This window comes from Triticum aestivum, chromosome 6A (assembly GCF_018294505.1).
Source record: "Triticum aestivum cultivar Chinese Spring chromosome 6A, IWGSC CS RefSeq v2.1, whole genome shotgun sequence".
NCBI classification, from domain to species: domain Eukaryota; kingdom Viridiplantae; phylum Streptophyta; class Magnoliopsida; order Poales; family Poaceae; genus Triticum; species Triticum aestivum.
Window position 1 is genome coordinate 594706351 of NC_057809.1, and position 5576 is coordinate 594711926.

At 43.6% G+C, this 5576-nt stretch overlaps 1 long non-coding RNA gene across 1 annotated transcript; it reads right to left on the reverse strand.

Annotated features, from left to right (window-relative positions):
- Positions 1-1041: 1041 nt before the first annotated feature.
- Positions 1042-1817, reverse strand: LOC123131196 (uncharacterized). Its single transcript, XR_006464093.1, has 4 exons — positions 1783-1817; positions 1510-1617; positions 1305-1346; positions 1042-1172 (listed from the first exon to the last, which is right to left on the reverse strand). It is a non-coding gene; the product is annotated as an uncharacterized lncRNA (long non-coding RNA).
- Positions 1818-5576: the final 3759 nt, after the last annotated feature.

The window sequence follows — 5576 nt, forward strand, 5'->3', positions numbered from 1 at the left end:
TCTACCATTGCGGGGGCAGTACGCCAGCTATGGAGGAAGCATTACCCAAAGTTCAGCATCGAGCACTTCCAGATTATTGACATTGACGTACCGAAGCAGCTTGGCAAGTAAGACAATAAGCATTTCATTCCTTCTCAATCAAATACAATCATTTTGTAGTTTTTAAATTTTTCTATATGTGCAATCTTTAGTATTTTTAAGACACAGTACTAGTCTTCAATCTGTATTATCATTTTTATGAGTTTCTAATGGATTATCTAGCTAGTTGCAGAGTGGCGCGTAAGTAGTTGCAAAGTGGCACATAATGAGTTGCAGTAGAACACAAGCAGTTGCACAGTAGGACATAAGTAGTTGCACAGAGTGCATTACCTTTTTTTGGTTTTAATTTTATGTGACAATTTTTTTGCCCATTTTTTGCAGTAATGAGTGTGGGTTGTTCGCACTGCTTAACGCCACTGAGTGGAATGGTAGCCAACTGCCCAACTACGACCCCAAGGAAGTACTCAACATCAGGAAGAAGCTGACGTATGATTGGGTCACCAGCGTGCACAACACCGCCCCATGGAGGAAGTTGCTGAGATACGACAAGGAGTAGGTCAGTACTTTTTTTTCCGGCTCCATGGAGGAAGTTTCTGGTTTGTACAATTTTATTAAGTAGATTTTGTAGTTGCACACTGCTAGTAATTGCGTTTTGCAACTCAATATCATCACTTTTGTTGATACATTAGGAGCACTGTATATACAATTGTTCAACAACTAAATATTTAACCAGTTGCCAACAAAGGCACAAATAGCAACTTTTTTTACACAATGCATGAACTAATTCAAGCAGCATAAATTAGATAAAGAGGAATCATAGATGCTGAATGTGTCCACTTGGTCCCAACATTGCTAAAAAAGACATCATTATTTTTCCTTCTTTGTTCCAAAGTTACAAATGAGGAAACAGAATCATAGGAGCCTCTGTGGACACACACCAGCAGTGTGCTCTGTAGATTGGCACTGGCTGCATTTGTTTTTCTTCTTTGGGTGTAGCTCCAACGCCGATTTGTACCGTCGACTCTTTGCCCTACCCTTTGTAGTAGACCTTGGAGGATCCCTGGGCACAAAATCATCAGAAGCTTGTGCAAGGGATGCAGCCTCCAACGGGGCAGTAGGACCGTCACGATCACCTGTGTAATAATCATATAAAAAGTTTAGTATTTTTGTTATTGTGCAACCAGCACTGATGTTCTGTGCAACCACACAGTACATTTTTGTGCAACTAACTGGTTGATGTGTGCAAGTTAAGTTGAAAAAAACACCTGCAGTAGCACGGCCTGTTATGGTACTTGGATTGTAGTCGCCTATGGGCAGAACATGAAAAACAAGTTAGATTTTTAGCTTGATCCTCAAACTAACACAGCGCACACAACTAGGCAGCATGTTTCTGTTCAACTGGGCACTATGATATGTGCAACTAAAGTCACTCACCCTAGTATTTGTTTTGGAGTCGGTGAAGGTACTAACCTGGGTTATGAGCCCCCTGAGTCCTGCCTGTAGGTCCATTGGGAGTAGCACAAAGGGCACTGCTAGTTGGGCCTGGCGGGGGAGGAGGTCTTTGAGGGTTGGCATCACCTATAGGCAGAACAGGACAAACAAGTCAGTTGTGTTTATCTTTTTTATGCTCAAACTAACACAGCATGCGCAACTAGGTAGCCTCTTCGGTGCAACTGAGCACCATGATGTGTGCAATTGGAGTTACAGACCTAGTTTGATGGGGAGTTGGGTGAAGGTAATTACCTAGACGACGAGCCCCCTGAGTGCTGCCTGTAGGGACATTGGGAGGAGCATGCGGGGGAGGAGGTGGCGGAGGATGCCGTGTACAGCCAGGAGGGGGAGGAGGTCCTTGAGGGTTGACATCACATATATGCATAACTGGAAAAAATAAGTTAGCTGTGTTATCTTTAATGCGTGAACTAACACAGCGTGCGCAACTAGGCAGTATGTTCTTGTCCAAGTGGCTACCATGGTGTGTGCAACTGGGCACAATGATGTGTGCAACTGAAGTTACACACCTAGTTAGATTAGGAGTTGGGGCAGGTAATTACCTGGATGATGAGCCCCCTGATTGCTGCCTGGAGGTGGAGGAGGTCCTCGAGGGTTGCCATCATCTGATGGCCCCGTTGCAGCAGTCGATTTTTTCCTTTTCTTGGACTTGTTCAGGTGGCCGATCTCGGTACGTGCTGCACGCATATGCTTGTATACAATAGCTTGTGCTGGATCGGAACCACTCGCAAACTTTGCTAGTTTCCGAAAATCGTATATCATGTTCCTCTCCCTTATCTGCTTCTTTGATTGAGGAGGCATTTCATCCGGTTTCTCATAACCAGTCCCTGGCGCACTAGGTACAACAGTAGGTGTCCACCGTCTTAGCAGGTACCTTTGCGGTATGACATCAACGCCAACATGGGTGAACACCTTGAGGATGTGGCAACAGAGGATGCCGTCCTTGTCCATTTTACAACACTCACACAAATAGGAACGCTCCTCCACCCTTGCCTGCACCAAGTAGTTTCGAGAACCATATTTCGCAACAAATTCCTGGTTTGGTCTGAGCTCAAACACATCAGCACCAACTTGGAATGCATTATAACGTCCAATCAGCTCAAACTCTTCTCTAAACTTGCGGTAAAGGTCTCTAGTATAGGTTTTGTAAGCTTGCTTCTCTATTGGGAAGTTGGACCACAACTCAATCTCAAGGTGTTGTGTCCTGTAATCATTGCAGCCTTCCTTGGCAAGGATGTGGTTCTGTATTTTTTCATATTGCTTGACGAAGTTCAACATTGAGTTGTGTGGGTTCACATATCTTTTGAGGACGGCGTTGAACCCCTCACTACGCTGTGTAGACTGGAGGAAGGGAAAGAACCTGTGTTTGAAGTAGCACGGCACCCAAGTTGACCTGTATTCGTACAACTTCTCAAAGTGCGTGTGTGCCATAGCCTCATACTTGATCATTAACCCAGCCCAATTCTGCTCAAACTCGTCTATAGTGAAGCTGAAGTCAACACACTTGTTGAAATCATCAGAGAGTCCTGGATTCCGGCACAGCAACCAACCAACCTTTTCCTGAGCCTTTTTCATGATGTGCCATCGACAACAACGGTGCACGGTGGTTGGAAAGATGCTCTGTATTGACTGCCTCATCGCACCATCCTAATCGGTGATGAAGTTGTCAGGAGGTTTGCCATCCATAGCCTCTAGGAATGCTCCAAAGACCCAATCAAAGCTCGATGCCAACTCCTGCCTCACAAACGCGCAACCCAACATGAAAGATTGGCCATGTCGGTTTATTCCTATGAAGGGCGCAAACGGCATATTGTACAAGTTGGTCATGTAGGTGGTGTCAAACGATATGCAATCGTGGTACGCCTCCACATAAGCTTTTCGAGCTAAGCCGTCCACCCAAAATATGTTGACAACTCTGTCCTCTTCATCATATTTCACCTTATAGAAGAAGTCTGGATCGGTTTTTTGTATATCCTTGAAGTGCGCAATTGTCTCAATCAGATCACCCTCCTTTGTGTCATCTCTACGGAAACTTGTACAAAGATTTGTTATTGCCTTTGGTTCGAACGGCACCATCATCTCAGATCCATAGAACTCTGCCATTACATGCATCATTCGTCCTGCATAATACAAAAACAAACAGTATATCCTTTTTTTAGTTGCACAAATGCGCACATCCAGCTGCACAGTAATAGGACACGTGTTGGCACAGAAGATAATCACAGGAAATGGACACCTAGTTGCACCTTTTTAAAAACACTTTGCAGTTTTTGCATACAGGACATTGTGTATTTGCACAGTAAAGACAATCTAGTTGCACAAGAAGCACCCAAAGTGATATATAAAAAGCATGGGAAGTTGGACAGCAGTTGCATAGTTAAGCCATTTCAGTTGCACAGTAGTACCATAACAGTTGCACACTGGACTGCCTAGAGGGAAACTTAATTCTTCAAGGGATATAGAAAAACACCACACCTGTAGTCAAGTTGCAGTTATACAAGATGCGCAGAAACTCCTTTTCATCAGGTGAGATGCCTTGGTGGGATCTCAAGTATTTGGACAATGAAGGTTTGTTCACGAGCGGATGATTGTGGTCACGAACAAAGTGCGTCACCTCCCATCGCCCATCTATCAGCTTCACCAACATTTTCGCCTTGCATTCAGTCTGCTTTATTGTCTCACGTTTGCGCTTCTTCTTCTTCTTACTAGTACCAGCATCCTCTTCAGCAAATATTGGAGGTTCTTCTTCCATCTCCTCATCACTGTTAACAGATGTTGGATCTGGAATAGGGTCCAGGTAAGGAGGAGCCTCAGCTCCTCCATCATCAGCTTTGGGCTTCTTGAACTTGTTGCAGCAAAACTGTTGTTTTATCAATTCATTGGTGCGGGGTGTCCGTCTAGAGGTGTTCATCTTGATAGAGAAACCCATCCGTAGTGCGTAACTGTTGTAGTGATCCTTAGCAATTTGAAGGCTGTCAAACCTCATGCCAACATAGGGTTCCATAGGTTGAGAACCAGCCTCATCCTCTCCTTCTTCTACTTGCACAACTCTGTCAAAAGCCCCAGCTTCTAGCTCAGTCCTGGTTGGACCAGGAACATTTGCCTCGGTTCCTGTGTCATCAAGAGTATGGCTCTCTGACTGCAAAGACACCACTACAGGGGCACCACGGGCTGATGACTGGCCTGCCACATTGTCATGGCCCGTAGGGTTACCATCATGACTTGCCTGCGTGTAGTAAACAGATCGACCATTTTCTGTGCAGTTTCCTTGTTGTATGCTGGGTTGCTACTGATCCATATCATGAGGAAGCTCATTGAGATTTGGAGGCAACTCATTGAGATCAAGCATTTTTTCCCTTGTTTTTGGATGCTGCCACACACTCCCTGCACATATAAAAAAAGAAGAAATTGATGCCATCAGTTGGTAACCACAGAAAAACTGTGTTTCAAAACAACCTAAAAGCAACATGACCATAGCATAATCTTTTATTATAACATTTATGAATTTTTTTGTTTGCACAGAGTTGTTATGTTAGTTGCACAGTTTGCAGTAAATAACTGGCAAGAGCATGACTTCTTTTTGCTACAGAGTTTTTCTTACCCTTTTCCCTTTTTGTTTTGTTGCAATGATCTGTAGGTTTCCGTTTCGCAAGGAGCTCTTTTCAGATTTTTCTGCACATAATTGGATGCTACATTTGAGAAGGAAAATCTAGGTGAAAGAAGAAAGAAGAATTGGAGGACAGATTATAGTTATATGTTTTTCATCGCCGTTTATGTTTCTAGATCTGGTATATTTGAACATATTAATATGGTTTGCAATAGGTGTGGGACCAGAATATATGCGTGGGACAAGATTTGTGTGTGAATATGTTAATATGGTTTGTGGCTTCATTAGCCATGGACAAAAGTTCCTATGTTTTTCCTGTTGCACTACAGATTTCTGGTTTTCGCTAGAATAGACGTCTCAATTTCCAGGATTTCCACTTGGCCAGCATACATATTCAGTTGGACATTCAATGCTTTTAGTT